This window comes from Mytilus californianus, unplaced genomic scaffold, assembly GCF_021869535.1.
Source record: "Mytilus californianus isolate M0D057914Y unplaced genomic scaffold, xbMytCali1.0.p SCAF_4, whole genome shotgun sequence".
Lineage (NCBI taxonomy): Eukaryota > Metazoa > Mollusca > Bivalvia > Mytilida > Mytilidae > Mytilus > Mytilus californianus.
The window spans coordinates 21,159,406-21,181,642 of record NW_026262690.1 but is presented as its reverse complement, the minus strand read 5'-3'; the positions used below and the strand labels follow the sequence as shown (position 1 = coordinate 21,181,642).

Genomic DNA, 22,237 nt, shown 5'->3' with positions numbered 1-22,237 from the left:
AAATGAATGATTGTACTGAAATGAATGAATATATATAGCCTATTGTTAGAAAGCTGGACAAACTTCTGTTTGCTGGTGTTTATATGTTTATAATAAAATGCTCCGCTGGGCGCAGCTTGATACGACCGCAGAGGTCGAACCCTGAACTGTTGGGGCAAGTATGGACACAACATTCAAGCTTGATACAGCACTGAATTTGGATTCTGATTAAATATTTGACACAGGATATGTTTCTGACACAGAATGAATGTGGTCCAAGAACTTATTTTTTTTTTAATTTACCTATTCAAACCATATCATTATTACTTGTTTTTATATATAAATCAGAAATAACCAATTTAAAATGGAAAATTTAAAAGAAAAAAAAAGGAAAAAAAAAATCCCCCCTCAAATTTTTTAAACCCCTTATGATTCATCAACCCCAAACTCAATCCCAGCCTTTGTGTTACAATGTATGGTGCCTTGCAGTACAATTTCAGAGAGATCCATACACTTGAACACAAGTTATTGTCTGGAAACTAGAAAAATGCTTGTTTTTTTTCCCTTTTTGGCCCCAAATTCCTAAACGTTTAGGGCAATTACCCCCAAACTCGAACCCAGCTTTCCCTTTGTGATATGGATCCTTGTTGTACAATTTCATAAAGATCCATACACTTACACACAAGTTATTGTCCTGAAACTAGAAAAATGCTTGTTTTTTTTTCAGCTTTTTGGCCCCTTATTCCTAAAATTTTGATGCAATTACCCCCAAAATCAATCCCAGCATTCCCTTTGTGGTATGGTACCTTGCAGTACAATTTCAGAGAGATCCATACACTTGAACACAAGTTATTGTCTGGAAACTAGAAAAATGCTTGTTTTTTTCCCCCTTTTTGGCCCCAAATTCCTAAACGTTTAGGGCAATTACCCCCAAACTCAAACCCAGCTTTCCCTTTGTGATATGGAACCTTGTTGTACAATTTCATAAAGATCCATACACTTACACACAAGTTATTGTCCTGAAACTAGAAAAATGCTTGTTTTTTTTCAGTTTTTTGGCCCCTTATTCCTAAAATTTTGAGGCAATTACCCCCAAAATCAATCCCAGCATTCCCTTTGTGGTATGGTACCTTGCAGTACAATTTCAGAGAGATCCATACACTTGAACACAAGTTATTGTCTGGAAACTAGAAAACTGCTTATTTTTGGCCCCCTTTTGGCCCCATATTCCTAAACTTTTTGGGCAATTACTCCCAAACTCAATTCCAGCTTTCTCTTTGTGATATGGAACCTTGTAGTACAATTTCATAAAGATCCATACACTTACACACAAGTTATTGTCTTGAAACTAGAAAAATGCTCGTTTTTTGCCCCTTTTTTTACCCTAATTCCTACAATTTTGAGGCAATTACCCCCAAAATCAATCCCAGCCTTTCCTTTAGTGGTATGGTACCTTGCAGTACTATTTCAGAGAGATCCATATACTTGAACACAAGTTATTGTCTGGAAACTAGAAAAATGCTTATTTTTGGCCCCCTTTTGACCCCTTATTCCTAAACGTTTTGGGCAATTACCCCCAAACTCAATTCAAGCTTTCCCTTTCTGATATGGAACCTTGTAGTACAATTTCAGAAAGATCCATACACTTACACACAAGTTATTGTCATGAAACTAGAAAAATGCTTGTTTTTTGCCCCTTTTTTAGCCCCTAATTCCTAAAATTTTGAGGCAATTACCCCCAAAATCAACCCAAGCATTCCTTTTGAGATATGGAACCTTGTGGTACAATGTCAGAGAGATCCATACACTAACACACAAGTTATGTCTGGAAGTTACAAAAATGCTTATTTTTGGCCCCTTTTTGGCCCCTAATTCCTTAACTGTTGCTACCATAACCCCCAAAATCAATCCCAACCTTCCTTTTGTGATATTGAACCTTGTGGTAAAATGTCATAGAGATCAATTCGCTTTAACTAAAGTTAGAGTGCGAAAACCAATGTGTCTTCGGGCGACGACGACGACGACGACGCCGGACGACGACGATGACGACGACGACGACGACGCCAACGTCATACCAATATACGACCACAAAATTTTTTTTGCGGTCGTATAAAAACGCAGCTGGTATTATGAAATATAATTTCATTACTAATAGTGATTAAAATGCGTAATCTACGGTTCGGTACCAATTTCGTCGTCAGTGCTAATGAACAGAGACATATATTTGTCTCTGTAATGAAAATATTAAATTTCTGGGTAACAAGGATATCATATAACCTCCTAGATGGTATTTTTTTAAGATATATGAACATCAAAACTCATGAGATACGTTTTATGAGTGTTTGTTAAAAAATGTCATTCAAGATCAATTAACAAAAATTATGGATTTTTTCCCTAATTTTTCAAAATAATTTCCCCTTCGTACATTGATTTATAATCTCGACGCGGTTTTGATCTCAATATCATAGCCCTTTTAAAGACCACTAACTCAAGTATCGTAATTTATAACTCCCGTGAAGACGCTAATTAATTTTTATCAGAGACATGCATGTCTCTGTTGTATTTAACAAGATTAGTAAATGCAACGACGTCTATTGGAAGGAGTTAAGAGTTATCGTTAATTATCTACTGTCCAATCTAAACAGATTGGGTTATCTCGCTTGGAAATGTGACATATTCTTGCACATGATAACTTATTTTCTATTTTTCCAGCGCCGGCAACAATTTCACTTTATTGCTAGTGCAGGTAAAATAGCAATTTCTATAGAAAAAGACTATTTTGCCGGCTTGAATTGAGATATTTTAATCATAGCCGGCAAAATAGCCACTGCCAAAAACAATAGGGTTTTACTACAAGTATCACATACAATTTACATTATCAATGATCGACGACAATAAGGTTGAGGTCAGATAAACCATGGCAGACAGACAATTACACCTTACAACCATTCCATACACAAAATATAGTTGAATTTTTGTTAATAGTATCAAAGAAACGACCCAAACTGTCAAAATTTAACATTGCCCAATTGAACCATTAAAATGTGACCAAGGTCAGACAATACACGACAGACAGACATGTACACTTGACAATCATTCCTTGCACCAAATAGAGACTTAACCAGGAAAGTGTAACATTGACAAATAAACCATGAAAATGAGGTCAATGTCATATGAAACATGCCAGACAGGCATGTACACAATTATTCCATGATGATGCACAACATATATTTGACCTATTGCTTTTAATATCTTAGAAACAGACTTCACATGGAAAACTAAATATCGACAAATGAACCTTGAAAACGAGGACAAGGACAGATGAACCCTGCCAGACAGACATGTAAACCTTACCATTATTACATACATCAAATATAGTTGATCTATCACTATCACTTATAATAACTGAGAAGAGGACCAAACTTCAGAAACTTACTATTGACCAATGAACCATGAAAATGCGGTCAAGGACAAATGATACCTGCCAGACAGACATGTATACCTTACAATCATTCCATACACCAGATATGGTTGACTGTTGCTTATTGTATTTGAAAAACAGACCAAAACACAAAAAAACTTGCATTGACAAATGAACCATGCATATGAAGTTAAGATCAGATCAAATCTGCCCGACTTGCATGCACCCCTTACAATCCTTCCATACACCACATATAGTTGACATACTGCTTATAGTATATGAGAAACGGGCATAATCACGTAATTTTAACTTTGATCGCTGATCGATGAAATTAGGTCGAGGTCAGGTGAGCCCCGTCTGAGGGACATGTAGAGTAAACACCAAATGGTACTTAAGTTTCATCTTAAGGCTATGTAACAACACAAATATAAAAAGCCTATGTCAAAAGATAATAAAGTTTAGACCCAGATATGTTCATGTCATCAACATATCAACAAAAAAATTGTTGACTATAAGGACAGAAGTCACATCCATTGGTAAACATAACATCTTCTTGATGTGATGTAACAACGTGCCAATTTAAAAGAACTATATGTCATAAATACCAAAAAGTTTACCTTGGGGTTAAAGGTAAAGTTCAAACTCGATGGTACACAACATTGTTTTGAGACGATGTTCCACTTAATATCAAGTCTGTGTCTAAATAAACTATTGCCCAGACACAATTGTGTCACTTACTTAATAAACGGACCTTAAACCCAATGGTCACATTAAATGATAGGTGATATATCCTATTGAGGTAATGTGTACAGAGCCAAAAAACGAAAATGTTCCTCTTATATTAGAATGTATGTTTTTTTGGGACTTTTTGTTATTGCAACTTTGCTATTTCTGAATCCTTATTATTACATGTATATGTGATAATTTATTCAAACATAATTTTTTATGAAAGCAGTTATACTGTTCTAGGTCCATTTTTTTACTAGTATTTATTACTCTAGATAGCTAAGCATCTTGACATCTCACACATCAAATAAATTGAAAAATGTAGACCAGGGAGACTAAATTTTTTATTAAAGGAATGTACTTCTCACATTTGACATCAAGTTATGTATGAAAGGAATTTATCTAATGTCTAGTCACATGCTTGTCATTCCTTGCATTGCATTGCTGTACCTCTGTATGCATTGGTTTTCTGAATAAAATATTGTTTATACATGTACTAAGTTATTTGACATTAGTAAGCTGCATATCTGAGAATTGAACTGGAACATAAAACATAATCAGAAGAAAAAAATAAGGCAATATTTTGAATTGGAGTTATCCTCCTTTGTCCATAATTGTAGGAAGAACAGATAGATTCATACGAGATGTACTACTTTCTGCAATTTGTGTCTAATTTGAATGAAAATGTTTTATTGACAATAATGGTTATACAGATATACATCATTTTGTAAATCTGAAGATATATTATTAATAAACTGTTTGACATGGGTATAAACAGACTCTAAAGACAGTTCCCTCACTGCACTGTGATGTTTGTACTCACAAAATTTAAGAAGAGCTGTAGCCTAAATATAGAAAAATCTAGCAAGGTGTAATAGATTTTTTTATTGCAACCTTTACCCCAAAAACAACAAACAAAGTGCTTGGTCTTTATAATATAATATAATAAATCATAAAACAATTTATCAACAGTTGAACAAAGAAAAAGTGAGTTATAAATCATTTACATTCATATACATTAGTTTCGTAGACAAATATTACATGTATCATAATTCATTAATAAAGAGTTAACATTATTTGCGTCCTAGTCAACTGCAAAAAAGGGGGAATATTTGTATCAACAATATCCATATGAGAATTATCAGGTAATGACTGCCACCAAAAAATTCTTCAATTGCATAAATATTTCTTCCTCTATATAATATCACTGCATTATTATCAAAACCAATGATTTCAGTACAATTGTATAATAGATACATGCATGTTGGGCAGTAAAAATACAATCATTTCATATTGTGAATTAATCATGATAAGAACTTATTTTCTTTTATTTAGGATAAAATATTGATAAAACACTAGCTTTAAGTTGAATCTTCCACTTATTAAAAGCTTGAACTAAAAAATGAACTCTGCATTTATTTCAACAATTCGAAATATTATTTTGTTTCCATTATTTGAATAAAGTATTTTTTTTGAATTCATTTATTTAGCTGCTTAAATTTTCTTTTTTAGAATACATATACAAGTTTTTTAAAATGGTTATCACAAACACATATGAGGCATAAAATCTAATCATTTGGTCAAATGCATTTTTGAAAAAAATAATGATTGAAAAACACAATTTTGAATTCTTCTATAAATTTAATACGAAAACTGTTAAACTCTCTATTAAACCAAAATCTGTTATCAAGCATACAGCACAAATGTGCCTACACCGTTTAATTTTTGACAATACTGTGTCTGAATAGAAGCATTCATCCACCATTGGAGTATTCTCAAATCTTACTAACCTGTATGCTGTTGATCAAGCAAAGAATCTGAATTATCAAATTTTAGATGCATAAAAAATCTGCCTAATTAGTAATTGACTTTGATGTGTATGCAGTAACAAGACAAGTTGTATCCTTTTATACCAGAGATATGTAACACATTTGTTAACATTGAATTACAATTTAATCAAGCAGAAAAAAAAGAATACAGAATTGAAGGCTCCCTATCCAATATGCTGTTTTTTAAGCCAAAAATTATTTTTAAATGTTGAAAATCCGATCTATCTTTTTGGCACTGACCAAGGTTACACTATATGCCTAATGTACCATCCTAATGCAGGCTTTCCAATTGAACCACACAATGTTATAAAAAAATTACTGTTATTCATTGGATGTTATCAAAGAAAGAAAAGAAACCAAAACCTTTTTGTATATTCACCTGCTTTCAAAAACGAGATGTAAAAGAAGTGTATAAAAAAAAATAATAAACAGCCGCCCTCTCTAAACCTCAAAAAAATATGATCTACAGATATATGAGGTAATGACAGCATTTAGTATGTAGTATCCATTCCTTTTGAAAATTGCTTTTTAGGTTGTACTCTGATAATGCATTAATACACATGCTTGTTAATATATATCTTCCTTGAAATATGCCATTAAGCTACAAGTTAAGAATAGATATATGATATATGTAGTAAATGGAAAAATTCTATGTGCTTCTAAAATATGTACTCAGAAAGTTTTTTTTAAAAAAAAATTATCAAGAAAAAGAGATATAATTTGTACTTTTTTAAGCTTTTTCCAATACTAGTATTCCTTTTCTTAAATTAAAGGTGCTTTTCAAAATATGTTTTATTGATAAAAAAAAAATTCAAATTTGAGCTAAATTGTGATTTAAAGTCCTTCATTATGAAGTAGTCAGCTTTGTTTTCAATTGTTTTTTTTTTAAAAGAACATATGGATTATATAAAATGTACTTTCAATGACTTGACCATGTAAAATCATTAAAAAAAACCCTGTAGATTTACAAATTTTAGAATTCCACAAATCATGCAATAAACTGTCATTGTAACTCTCTTACAAACAATCAAAAGTATGAAAATGCTGACTGCTTTATCTACTCTTTGAAGCAAATTATCTCCCATGCTGGAAAGAACTGCTTATACAGTAGGGTCACAGTTATCAGTAAATAGAAAATTGCAGATTGATATATATGATCAAAAGTAATTCCAAAATGCAAATAAGTCAAACCTGAAAATTAGTAAGGGTTAAATAAAGCTTATCCTCGACACTTTGTCAATTGGTCCCACAGTCTTTGCAGTAATTGGGACATAACTTGCTTCATATGCTGTGGGAGTTACAATTCATTATCACATATAAGTTTTAGAGAAAAAAGAAAAATCCTAAAAAATTTTAAATATCCATCTTCTGCAGTGAGAACTTATCTGGCAGGATTTTATCAATGCTATTTTATATAATTTAAAGAAAATATCATTCTTCAACTACGACCTATTTTTCTCCTCCGACTGTAAAGAAAAGATAAACATCTTGATCATCTTTGTCCATATTGACTACACGTAAATTAACATCATCAATACCTTCTGGTAAGTTTACAACAGTATTATATATTGGTCCATAATAATCGGGAATTCGGATATTGGCTGCATATGGCTTTGATAATTTCTGTGGAACATTTACAACTCTGTTTATGTTTTTGTTTTCATTTTTTTCTGTGTCAATCACAGTATGTGTTATGAGTTTATTTTTCCCAAATTTAAAATAACATTCCTCTTGCTGATTGTCATTGTTTCTAGAAATGCCTTCTATCACTCGATCTGTTCCGATTGCATTTTTCTCGTCTAGTATAATCACTGGCTTAGATGTGATCCATTTATCTTCTTTACTAGGAGTTTGACTGACATTTATTTCATCACCTTCTCTTTTGATTTCAACTGCATCTATTCTATTACTTTGAACTGTTTCTATTCTGTTACTTTGATCTATGTTTATTCTGTTGTTTTGAACTTTGTTTATTTTGTCATTTTGGGCTGTTCTTTCTTTGAATGGAGTTAAACGGATTTTCCTTTCCATTGTATCCAATTGTATATCATAATTCAAACTGGATATATCTTTCTCCTTATCAAAGAAACTGGTTTCCTTTTCAACATTTTTCTGTAAACTTTCAATAACCTGACTTTTTCTCTCTGAATCGTCAAGATTATCTAATCTAGTTGCAGTATATAAGAACTGATTTTGCTGAATTTCTTCAGATATTTTTCTCTCAGTATAATCGTGATCATGAACAATTATCTCTTCAATCAAAACATTGGGTACAATATTAGTTAGCTGTCCATCCTTGATTGATTGTACCCAATTAGAAATTTCCATGATGCTTGGAGCAGTATCCTTACCAATGGTACTCTTTTTGGAATCGTTCATCATATCACTATTTAATTCATTTTCTTCATAAATATCATCATCATCAAAGTCAGGCTCATGTTCCTCAATATCATTATGTTCTTGATGACCATTCTGTTCCCCCTCCATGTCACATGTGGTTTCCTGACCATCCTGTTCACCCTCCATGTCACATGGGGTTTCCTGACCATCCTGCACACCCTCCATAACCAACTGGTTTTCCTGACCATCCTGCTCATCCTCCAAAACCAATGGGTTTTCTTGATTACAATCCTGCTCACCCTCCATAACCAATGGGTTTGCCATTTTGGTAAATTTACATGAGCCATCTACAGTAGGTGTTTGCTTTCTTTTCCTGGTATAATTCTCTTCCATGGAATGATGTATGTCTGGCATTACGTCAATATCCGATTTGTTTTCCAGGTTTGTTGAATCTATAACTGGTGTAAAGCAAAACGAAATGTATTTTATTTTCTTATGAAATTTTCTTTTATGTTTAGCTGCTTTGTTTACATTCTCTACAATGACACCACAGAAATTACAACGGTACTGCCTTGTGTCTTTTTTATGGACTCTTTTATAATGTGAATTCAGATTTGTTCTATCAGCACATATTGACCCACATAAATCACAGATAAAAAACTCATCTGATGTAACTTCATTAGCTTTAGCTGAGCTGTATACAGTATTTTCTTCAATAACAGACATGCTGTCTTGATCTCTATTCAAATCTTGAAGGATAGCACCACCATCTCTGTGACTTGTTAATAGCACTTGTCCTGTTTCATCATCATATTTTTCAACAGGTTTTGATTTTGTAGGTACAATACTTGTATTCATATTGTTTGTATCTGTACAGGTTGTGAAAGAGTTAATTATAGAATGAGAAGACTGTGCTGGGGTGGCATATGATAATGCTGTTTGATTTGGTCCTAATGATTTGTTTTGAGACTCAAATTGATTCCTCATAGGAACTGCTGGTAATTTAGATCTTTTTTGTCCTGCACTTTCCGACTGAATTCTCCTAGACAACTGTGTTATAGTATCTTTGCAAGATAAAGATGGTTTATTTGAAGTTGGCTCAATTATTGGATCTTTCCCTGGTGACGAATTCATTAAACTTTGTAAAAAGCTAACAGCTTCCAAAGTTTCCTTAATTTGTTTTTTTGACTGATTGGCTCTAATATGTTTTGAACCTATAACCTTTGATCTATTTATTTCCTCTTTATTTGTCTTTGACATTTCAGGATTTTTATTTTTATCTGAGAGATACCTTGTATTGAGTGGAACAATTATACCATGTTTCTTCTCTTTGTGTCTTCTGTGACTTCGTGACTCTGAGAATGTCTGACCACAGATATTACATTTATATTTATTCCCATGATAAACTTTTCTGTGCTGCACCATGTCTTTAAAGTATGCAAAAGACATCTCACATATTGCACATTTTATCTTTTTTTCACGTACATATACATCTTTATGTAGACTTTCAATGTGCATTTGATATCCTCGCCTTGTCAACACTTTACCACAAAACTCGCATGTCCTCTTTGCAGAATCATGTGTATCCCTTTTATGAAAATCCAAATCTGTTTGAAATGCAAAAGTTTTGAAACATATGGGACATGCAAGTTTTTTTTCGGTCATATGTCTATTAACATGTTTTCTGCAATCCTTTAATCGATTTATAACCTTCCCACAAAGTTTGCAAGCACATCTTTTGTCTCCTATTTTCATAATATAATCCTCTGCCTTTGAACCTTCAACAATATCAGTTGATATGACATCAATATATTTTATGTTCTCTGGAGCTTTCTGACCATTTTTTTCTATTTCTGTGTAATTATGATCTTCAATTAAAGAAGATTTATTTGTCATTTCATTCGTGTGACGAATGTTATGTATTTTCAACAGGTGTTGATGCAATGCTATTTCAATGGAAAATGGTGTATTACAAATATAACATTTACGTAATCTCTCTGAATGCATTCTTTTAATATGTACTTTAAGACAATCTTTCTGTTTGAAAATTTTGCCACACTGATGACATACTGCTGCATTTGGATATGTAAAGGATCTGCCATGTTCACACATATAACCTGCCCAATAAGAACTCTTATCAAATTTGAAGAAATGCTTGCAAACTTTACAATGGACACCATTTAATTCTTTAATTGCTTTTTCATGCTTTTTGCGTGCATCAACAAATTTTTTTTGTAGTAGCTTAAATCGTTTCTTCTGCATTTCCCTTTTAAATGCAAACTTTTTTTTCTTTTCCTCTTTAGACAATTCTTTATGTTTTTTGCTGATCTGACGTTTATTTTCAGCATTTACATGACTGACATCAATTCCTTCTTTATCTGCAGCTATTAGTTTATCTTTTTCATTGTTTTTCTTTTCATTGATATTAGCATCATAACTTTTTCTTGCATTTAGAAAAGCTAGTTCAGTAGAGAGCGTAAAGGGTTGAGTGTTTGAGGAATCATTGTCTTTTTTAGCATCTTCTTTCTCATTTGTCTCTTTTGCCATGTTATCAGACAAGATCTTAATCACTTCTGTGTTATTCAACATTACACATATTTTACTTTTAATGTGAATGACAAAACTGCCCCCATTAGGAAAGTCTTTCCCACAGGTACATACAAAAAGTTCCTGACCAAAGTGCTTCCTCATATGCAAATCTAAAAATTCTTGACGATTAAATTTTTCATTACAGATCTGGCATGTGTATAACAACTGCAGATTTTCATGCTTCTTGTGAGGTTCGTACCATGGTGAACTTAATCTGCCTTTTTGATATCTTGACAGTTTCGATCCTCTACCACAAACAAGACAGATAACTGGCTGCGCATGTTTTACATCTGACCATTTGTGCTCATGCAAATGAATATACAAATCACCATAATTGTTAAACCTTGCAGTACAAAGGTCACAGCAATAAATACCATCTTTTTCACCTACATCAGATTGATCAATATCCATTCCAAATGAGTATAAATCAGCAGTACTAAAAAGCTCTTTCAAATCTGGTTTCAAAGAATTTTCACCATTTTTTGGCTTGCTACTTTTTGATAATCTAACATTCTCATCAATGTTGTTCTTAGATTTCTTTGACTGAATTGACGGTCTTTCTGCAAATTTTGCATTTGATTTCTTGTTTCTTGAGCTTTTCCGTCTATTTTTAATTGAGGACTGCTCTTCTTGAAGGTTTTCCCCTTGTTTGACACCTACAATATCAATGCATTGTTCATCAAAATCTGATGACTGTTTCACATCATTATTTGCTGACAGCTCTTCAAGAAATAGTCCCTCCTTGACACTACAATCATTTACTGGCTGTTTATCAAGGTTATTTCCCTGCTTGACAAGAATGCCATCAACTGACTTTTCCTCACTATTAAGCTCTTGTCTGTCATCCTCACTTTTGTCTTTTATGTTTTGATTGTCAATAAATTTTGATTTAAGACATCTTTTATAATGCTTAATGAACGATGGGACTGAACTTCCATTTTTGAATTTATGACATATATCACAATTCAAGTATCCCAAGCTTTTCTTGTCATGGCTTATCTTTGTATGTATTTCTTTTAACTTCTTACTTTTAAATGCTTTAAGACTACATTTGTATGCATTACAAATGAAAGGCAACACCTCCTGATTATCTATTTTGTGTGCTTCCATGTGACGATTAATTTCTTCTTTGGAAGAACGTGTATTAAAGAGGTATCCTTGGCCACATTGAAAACAAATGAAAACATCTTGGCCAGAATGTTTAGAAGGTAAGTGGGCCATAAGATAGCGATAGTTCTCAAAGCCAATTTTACAATGGCCACAAATAAATAATGAACAATCAGTTTTTATATCCTTTTTAGTTGCATTTGCAGAATCAAGTTTCAGGTCATTCCCAGGAGCAGTTGTAAACTTGCCTTTTCGATGTAATTTATTTCTTTCCTTTTTATTTACCAAAACCTGATGTCCTTCCCATTTTTTCTTCTTATAAATGCTTTTAGTAAATGACTCTGCCTGTTCATTTTTCCTAATTGTACCAGAATGTGTTGTGTTTTCTTCAGATTTATTAATGTCTATTTCTTTGTCAGTCTGACTTGCATTATTAATTGTATCTGGATTGATGGATTCTAACTCTTTTTCACTCATATTAACAATTGATTCAGTATATGTGCTTCCGCAATTCTCTTCCAAAGCTTTCTGAACAGCCTTTTGATGGTTTCTGTGTATGCTATTTTCTTTCTTACTCAAACTATCAAGGTTTTTATTCCAATTGAATTTTACAGTGTTATATATAATCTTCTTTCTTTCTCCACTAACAAAACCTGTTGTATATTTCCTATTTAGTTTGCGAGTTCTTAGACTTCTGCATTTTTCTTTTCCATCAGATATATCCAAATCATTATCTAAATCAAGTTCAATGCTTTCAGTTACAGACTTTTCAGATAATTTTGAGGAAAAGTCGCTATTACATGTATTACTTGATGTGTTGTTTGCTTCTAAAATATTTTTGTCAGACTGACTTACTGAATTTTGATTTAACTCTTTCAGATCATCAATACAGTGAAACCCAGCTTGATTTTCATTTTGATTGGAAGATTTATCAGGTTGATCCTCTGTCTTCATGAATCCTGTAATTCTGTCTGCAGATTCAGCTGACTCTGCTTGTTGGTCAGTACCAACAGCTACAGTTGTTGAGTTAACAGAATCTATTGGCTTTGTTGACTGGTCTGTACTGACAAATGAAGACTCAGATGTCGTTATAATAGAATCTATTGGCTTTGTAGATTGGTCTGTACTCACAAATGAAGACTGAGATGCTAAAGTTGTTTGGTTTGTATTGATAGTTGAACTTAGAATTGTTGATGTAACAGAATTTGTCGACATTTTTAATGGGTCAGTACAGTTAGTTGATGACGAAGATGGTGTGGCTTGAGTTCCCATATCAATGATTTCAGTCTTAAAAGGGCAGTAACTGAGGACAGATTGAATGTTTCCTTGATTCATTATAGGAAGTAAAATTGGACTCTTCAACTCTGACAATTTACTGTTAGCTGTTAAATTTGTCAAACTACTCTTATTAAACACTCCTGCATTTTGGATTAAGGTTTGTGCTTCTGAAGTTTTACTAGGAGTTTGTATGTGTGCAGATAATTTTTGTCCTATTAAATCATTAGCATAAAAACCAGTTTCCTTCTTAGACCTGTCCATCTTACCAAAAATATTTGATATGTGTGTGCCATGACTGAGAGCTGCTGGCAATCTAGATTGGTCCACTTTAACTGAGCTAGGAACATTGGAAAAAGACAACCTATCAGAAATTTCGTGACTTTTTGTCATTGGATCAAATCTAAGAAGTGATTCTATCTTTCCATCCTTTATAACAGGCAGAATTACAGGAATACATGATGTTGTTTGACTTTTATTATTCTTATCCACCTCAGACATGTTCTGACTGCCCGAAGCTACAATCTTATTATTTGTTTTCTTTAATTCATTATTTTCCTCGATGCTCTCTTTATGAATTTCAGTGTCATCTACATGATTACTAGTTACTTCCATATAGCTGGATGTAGATTTTTCCACTTTTCTACCGAAGCTGCTTCTTGCTTTTCTTTTTTCATCAGATTTAGACAATGATGAATTGGACTTCTGGGGTGATACTTGAATTTTCTGTTTTTGTCTATTGTTTATTTCTGATTCAATGCTGTTTGATTTGCATTCTTCCTTTTCCCCATTTTTTGTATCCATTTCAAAAGCTGCAGAGGTAAATAAATTCTTACCAACTGTACTTTTAGATTCTTTCTTTTTCAAAGGCCTTTTGAAAATATACTGTCTACTTCTGGGTGCTTCCTCCTTTTCCGTGTTCATTAATCTTTCTTCAGTTTCATTTTCTGGAATTTCATCTGGGTTCATATCTTTGTCAATATCTTTAGTTTTGTTTCTCTCATTATTTATCCTTTCTTCTTTTTCAAAAAAGCCTTCTACAATAATCATATTTTCATCCATAATGTCACCTGTATTTTTTCTTTTTATTGTTCTATATCTTTGTCTCCCTGCTCCAGGACATGTCTTCAGATGCTCTTTTAAATCAATTTCTGAGTCCAACCTCTGTCTACAGTTTGTACAATACTTGAAGCCATGATCTGATTGATGTAATTCATATTGTTCTTTGTCAGTGAACATCCTGCTACAAACAGTACAGACATGTACAACAGTGCCATCTGAAAGTTTGCTGTGAATATTAATATGATGAATCATTGTTTTATAGTCACAGAAAACATTGTCACATACACCACATCTGAATGGAAAATCTTCTGCATGATCTTCTTTGTTATGTGTCTTAAACTCAGAATATGTTTCAAATTTCTTGTTACAAAGATGGCATAGTAAGAAATGCTTATAATTAATATGAATATGTAATTCCATTTGTCCTCTAAATTTCTGGTCACAAAGTTTACACTCAAGTGATGTATATTTCCCAGATGGTTTACCAACTTTAACACCAAAGCCATCGACACTATGTTGACGCTTATTATTATTTTTTTTGTGCGCTACTGTACACAAATGTTTTTTGAAGTCCTTGGAAGAAAAGCTGTCAATACATTGGTCACATCTCATTAACCCTCTCTCTTTATGTGTAATATCAATGTGTTTGTCTAGCATGTCTAAACACAAAAATTTACTCGTACATATATTACAGTGATACAAAAATTCTAATTTCTCATTTTCATGACTCAATTTATGCTTATAAAATCGTGCTATTCCACTCACTCCAAGTCCACACATACTACAGATATCAACTTTATCAAAACCATGATCTTTAAGATGAAGGTATAATTTTTCAAACTTTCCAAAGGATTCTTGACACTTGTAACATCTATATATTTCACTTTTGTATTTATAGATTCTATGAAAAATAATTTTTCCCTCTTTTGTTGTTTCCTTGTTAAGTCCTAAGTCTAAACATGACAATAATGACCCTGAACATTTTCCATTGTTGCCTTCATAAGATGCTACTTTTTTGTTTTTAAATAATGTCTGTGGTGGACTTATTTTATCATCTTCTGTTAACATTTTGCATTTATCTATTGGATCATTCAAATGATAATATAAGCTAACTCCAGACTTAAAGTCCTTTGAACAGATGTGACATTTGTATAAATAACTTCCATTGTGCACCTGCAAATGGACTTCTAACAAAGCTGAATTTTGAAACTGTTCTTTGCAAACGGTACATCTATGTTTTAATTCATCAGAATTGCTTTTGTGTTTACGTTTGTGTTTATTAAACAAGTGATTGTTGTCGAATCCTAGCCCACAATTAAGGCAAATTCTTGTTTCAAATCCAGAATGTGTTTTAAGGTGAATATATAATTCGGATGGTGTCATGAATACCTGACTACAAAGACTACAAGTAAAAACAGGTTCCCTGCTGATAAGTTTTGGTTTTTCTTTCTCATTGCCTTGATTAATTTTCGGTAAATGATGCCTGTAGTGTCTGACAAAGTCTGCTGGATTAACAGAAAATGTCTTATCACATGATCCACATTGGATTAGATCAGGATTTCTATGTCCTTCATTGTGGAAGTCTAGTAAGACTTTGGTTGTAAACCCCATACCACAATTGTCACATTCAAAAGGCATTTCTGGTAAGATATATTTCCTTCTATTGTTGTGGGTATTATATTGCTTTCCATCCCTGAAACCAGTGCCACAATTATTACAGTAGTTAAGCAGGTCAGATTTTGTAGCCTGATGATATTCAACTATGTGTGTGAACAGGTCAAAGAATGTTCTAAATACAGCTCTACATTCAAAACATTGGAATGATCCACATTGATAATGGTTGTATTCACACACTTTATTTGTGTGATTTTCTTTTGAGGGAATGTCTCTAACAGAATCTGTATGTGGGATATTCTGAGATCCTTCTGGCATAGAAGTTTCAGCATCCTGCACAGTATCTGTGTCAATGGAATCACCATCGATCTCCATCTTCTATGTGTCTTCACTTAACTATTCATACTTCACAACATCTGAAGGTGGAAATGTTTATCCTGCAAAGAAAGAAAGAAATTCTTATTATTAGCTAGGTATATTAAAGTTATTATTTTTTAAAGACTAGTATTTAATAATCTAAACGTCTTAGTTTATACATCCAACCATATAAAATCCATAAAAATTCAAAATCATTTGCTTTATGATGTATACTGTTAAAACAACCACCATGTACATTTGTATTTGTAGTGTGTCTTTGATAGTACAGTAGACTCATGACAAAATCTTTTTTTTTATTGTAATGCTGATAATTTTTTCTGGTTATAGGGTTGGGGTTAAGGTTTACAGTTTCTTTCTGTCTTCTTTAGTTTTTTGCTCAAAACACAAAAAAGGGTAAAAATAAATTTCATTTTAAGGCAATCACTCCTATAAAGAGTATACTAACACTTTTGGCAAAAATGACTCATTTGTAGATATTGTCTTGTTGATGATTTGGCTCTTAAAAGTGATCTATCTTTTATAGTTTTTAAGATATTAAGCAATAAAATGCTCTGCATGGCATAGCTTGATACTACTGCAGAGGTCAAACCCTAAAACAGTTTGGGCAAGTATGGACACAACATTCAAGCTTGATACAGCTCTGAATTTGGATTGTGATTAAATATTTGACACAGCATAGGTTTTTGACACAGAATGAATGTGGTCCAAGAAATTAAAAATTGGAAATTGGAAATTTACCTATTATGGTCCAATATCCAAATTCTGAATACATATACATGGTTTGATTCAGCATATCAAAGAACCGCAAGAAATCAAACAAAAAGTTTACTTTTGGACCCTTTGGACCTCAATGTGGACCAATTTAATAATCAGGGCCCAAAATCCAAAGTCTAAATACACGATTAGAATCAGAATATTAAAAATCTAAATACATGTTTAGATTCAGCATATCAAAGAACCTGTATATTCAATTCTGTTGGAATCAAACACAGTACAATTTTGGATCCTTTGGACCTCAATGTGGACCAATTTAAAAATGGGGCCCAAATTCCAAAATCTAAATACACAGTTATATTCAGCATATTAAAAAACCCAAAGAATTCAAGAAATAAGTAACTTATACAAAGTATTAGAAAAGTATTGTTTTTGGCCCCTTATTCCTAAACGGTTGGGGCCATAACCCTCAAAATCAATCCCAACCTTCCTTTTTTGGTTTGAAATCTTGTGGTACAATTTCATAGAGATCCATAGACTTATACTCAAATTCTTGTCCTTGTTTTTTGGCCCCTTATACCCAAACGGGGTACACTAAATCCATTGGATGTTGGATGTGTACTGATTGATATTTTAGTCTTAGATACATGATTTTTTTATTACTTGTTATTGGCTTTGAACAAGCTGTCAGTCATTGTCAGTAACTGTGAGTACTCTCAGATCTGTACTTGGTGTCTTTTTTGTTGATGTATAAATACTCTGCCACATCTGATTTGTGTTTTTGTTACTTGTTTTTCTGCTTTGTATTGATCTGATGAGTTACGCCCTTTCAACTGATTTTTAAAGTTTGTTCATAAGTTGTGCTGTTACACCACTGTCCCAGATTAGGGGGAGGGTTGGACACCTGCAAATATGTTTAACCCTGCCATATTCTGAATGTGCCTGTCCCAAGTCAGGAGCCTGTAATTCAGTGGTTGACATTGGCTGTATATCATATTCTTTTTTTCAATCATTGTTTTGCAATAAATCAGACTGTTAGGTTTCTCGTATACATGTAAACTAAGCAAAAGTTTTAAAGTCAATAGACCATAACTGAGCGGTAAGGACCAAATATTCTCCATGGAAATGAAATGTGCTAATGCTTATTCAACTGCATACCAATTATCATTGACCTACCACTAACGGTTCCCCTTAAACTGACCTAATCACAAACTAATACATGAAAACTAAGCAAAAGTTTCAAAGTCAATAGATCATGACTGAGGGGGTGGGGCCAAATAATCTCCATGGAAATGAGATATGCCAATACTTATACAACTGCATACCAAATATCATTGACCTACAACTAGTGGTTCACCATAAACTAGACCTACAGTTATCACAAACTAATACATTGTTGATGCCGCCGCCGCCGGAAACAGTATACCTTTGTCTTGCTTTTTGACTCAGTCAAGGCGTGACAAGAACAGACCAAAACACAAACACTTAATGTTGGCCAATGATCCATGAAAATGAGTCAAGGTCAGATGATACCTGCTTGTACACCTTACAATCATTCCATACACCAAATATAGTTGACCTATTGCCTACAGTGCTTAAACAGACCAAAAACACAAAAACTCAACATTGACCAATGATTCAAATATACCATGAAAATGAGGCCAAGGTCAGATGAAACTTTCACAGACTGATATGTTCCCCTTACAATCATTCCATACACAATATATACATATATGGAGTAGGAATGTTAATGAATATTTTGTCACAACCATGTACAAATGTAAATTATCTCTGTTTTTCTTGACAGGAAATAGGCATAGAAGCTCCTCCCGATATCCAAGAATTCCTTTTGAATATTTTTTTACAATATACATACAAGTCCCTTCTCAACAAAGAAATCTGACTTGTAGCAAATTTACACCATTTTCCCTACCGGTAATTTGGATCCAAACTCCCTCAGGCAATGTTGACTTTAGATGAATTTGGCAATTATTTTTGGTGTTTTTTTAGTCATACCTCTTCAACTGTTGCAGTCCTTATACATCTTTGGCTTTCAAATATTCATCTTTGAGCATTCCTAATGAAGGTAAATCCAGTAAAGGGCTTAGGAAGCATGAAATTTAAAAGTGTTGCTTTCATTTTTTGCATGCTTAGCCTCTAATTATAAACCATAAACATGTCAACTTTTCTATCTTCTATTTTTCTGTCCTCTAACATATAAGAGCTATAATACTCACTACAATATATTCTAATGCCAACTGCTGACTCATTCATCAACATATAAGAGCTTAAATATGTAAGGACTAGTAAACAAATAAGTGCTGACTGCCAACTTCAGTGCCGACCTGTCCACCAACATTAAGAGCTATTATACCGACTAGTATACTATAAAGTACATACTAGTGCCAATTGCAGACTAATATATGCACTATTATATAATAGTTTCAACTGCTGACATGCCAACCGGTTAAATAACACACAACATATACTGACTAATTTCTTCAAGCTTTTGTACATATAAATCTTTCAATTTATCAGAACTATTTGTCCCTATATCCTATTTGAGCCGATTTCTAAATGTCTTTACATTTGAATGCCACTGAATGTCTTCACATTTGAATGCCACTGTAACAGCATTCTTTGTGTTTGTAAATGCATGATATTTCTGTTAGCTGAGTAGATATATGTCAGCATATCAAATAAAGCTGGCTTATTCACTAAATGCTAATAATTATGTGTTCCACCTTTTTTTATCTGTTGATTTTTCATTAAGACATCCCTATCTGATAAACTTACAGATCTATACATTTTGCAAATTTTGTTATCCATTTTCCATATTTTAGCTTGAGCAGATTATGTATTAATGGCTTCTAGTATGTTCCTTACTATATTATGTATAGTTCTTTATCTAAACATACCTGCAAAAGACAATAAAAATTAATCACCATGATCATTATATTTATCAAAACTACCAACTCCATGCCACTATATACAACAACTGTACTTGTATGTAGTTTGGGACAGTGACATACCAGTACAAATCATCATAACAATGTATTTGGCTAATACCTGTGAATATACTAAGCGGCAAAGGTCGAATCCACTAGGACATTCAAAGACACCAAGGCCTTAATTTATAATAGCATAGCGATAAAAAATTTAAGGTATGCAGCCAGAGTGTTTTTTCTTGCAAAATTGTAACTTATCAAAATAGTGCATGATTACTGTTTTAAAATCAAAGCTTAATTGTGCTAGGATTCATATAAATAGAGGCTCTAAAGAGCCTGTGTCGCTCACCTTGGTCTATGTGCATATATATTCAGCAAAGGAGACACTCCAACATTGTAGACAAGAATAGAATTCATGACAAAAATCTCAGTTTTGTTGATCATGTATTGCTGATAATTAAGTTTGTTTAGTTTCTTTTATCTTCTTTAGTTATGGTCAAAACACAAAAGAGAGTAAAAAAAATTCTTATTTAAGGGCAATCACTTAGGTCTATAAAGAGTGACAGTCTACTAACTATATCGGCAAAATTTGACTTGTTAGTAGATCTTGCCTTGCTGATCATTTATGTGATTTAAAGTGTCTATTTATCTATTACATGTATAATCTTTATTGTATAAGGCAAAGCGCAAAAAAATGGTAAAAATCGTCATTAAAGGCAATATCTCTAATAAGGAGTCGTACGATTTCCTCTATATTGTCTTAATTGTAGATCTTGTCTTGCTGATCATTTTTGTTTAATTAAGTTTCTATCTATCTATTATTATTTTTAAGATATAGGGCAAAAACGCAAAAAAATGGTAAAAATGTCATCAACTGCAATAACTCTAATAAGGAGTCGACTGACGATTTCGACCATGTTTAACTAATTAGTAGAACTTGTTTTGCTGATCATTTTTGCAATTAAAAGTTTCTCTCTATCTATTATACTTTTCAAGATAATACGCAAAAATGGAAAAAAAAAGTAAAATTTGTCATTTAAGGGCAATAACTCCTATAATAAGTCATCTGACAGTTTTGACATATATGGACAATTGGTAGAGCTTAACATTCTGATCATTTTTGCTCAGTCAGATTTTCTCTATTTATAACGGTTTTCATAATAAAAGACAAAACTAGCATTTTTTACCTATGTTCTATTTTTAGCCATGTCCGCCATCTTGGTTGGCAGGCAGGGGATCGGACAAATATTTTAAACTAGATACCCCAATTTTTTAATTGTCCTAAGAAAGTTAAAATCATTTATATGTTTAGGTAATTTGGCCCAAGAACACAGTTATTATGTATTGCATTTTTTTCGACAATAATTTCAAATTAAAATAAAATGCTCTGCTGGGCGCAGCTTGATATGACCGCAGAGGTCGAACCCTGAACAGTTGGGGCAAGTATGGACACAACATTCAAGCTTGATACAGCACTGAATTTGGATTGTGATTAAATATTTGACACAGCATAGGTTTCTGACACAGAATGAATGTGGTCTAAGAACTTAAAAAATTTTAATATACCTATTCAAACCATATCATTATTATTTGCTTTTATATATAAATCAGAAATAACCATTTTAAAATGGAAAATTTTAAAGAAAAAAAAGGAAAAGAAGGAAAAAAAAATCCCCCCCCCCAATTTTTTTGAACCCCCTTATGATTCATCACCCCCAATCTCAATCCCAGCCTTCCCTTTGTGGTATGGTACCTTGCAGTACAATTTCAGAGAGATCCATACACTTGAACACAAGTTATTATCTGGAAACTAGAAAAATGCTTGTTTTTAGGCCCCTTTTTGGCCCCAAATTCCTAAACGTTTAGGGCAATTACCCCCAAACTCAAACCCAGCTTTCCCTTTGTAATATGGAACCTTGTAGTACAATTTCATAAAAATCCATACACTTACACACAAGTTATTGTCATGAAACTAGAAAGATGCTTGTTTTTTGCCCCTTTTTTGCCCCCAATTCCTAAAATTTTGAGGCAATTACCCCCAAAATCAATCCCAGCCTTCCCTTTGTGGTATGGTACCTTGCAGGCCAATTTCAGAGAGATCCATACACTTGAACACAAGTTATTGTCTGGAAACTAGAATAAAATGCTTCGCTGGGCGCAGCTTGATACGACCGCAGAGGTCGAACCCTGAACAGTTGGGGCAAGTATGGACACAACATTCAAGCTTGATACAGCTCTGAATTTGGATTGTGATT

The 22,237-nt window shown here is 32.9% G+C and overlaps 1 long non-coding RNA gene across 1 annotated transcript in view; it reads right to left on the bottom strand.

The window, feature by feature from the left end:
• Positions 1–443: 443 nt before the first annotated feature.
• The window catches only part of LOC127737672 (uncharacterized), a 139,422-nt gene continuing 117,628 nt past the window's right edge, over positions 444–22,237 (bottom strand). The window contains exons 2-3 of the long non-coding RNA XR_007999740.1: positions 1,271–1,894; positions 444–622 (exon numbers count right to left, since the gene is read on the bottom strand). This is a non-coding gene — a long non-coding RNA (uncharacterized LOC127737672). The remainder of the gene's footprint in view (positions 623–1,270; positions 1,895–22,237) is intronic.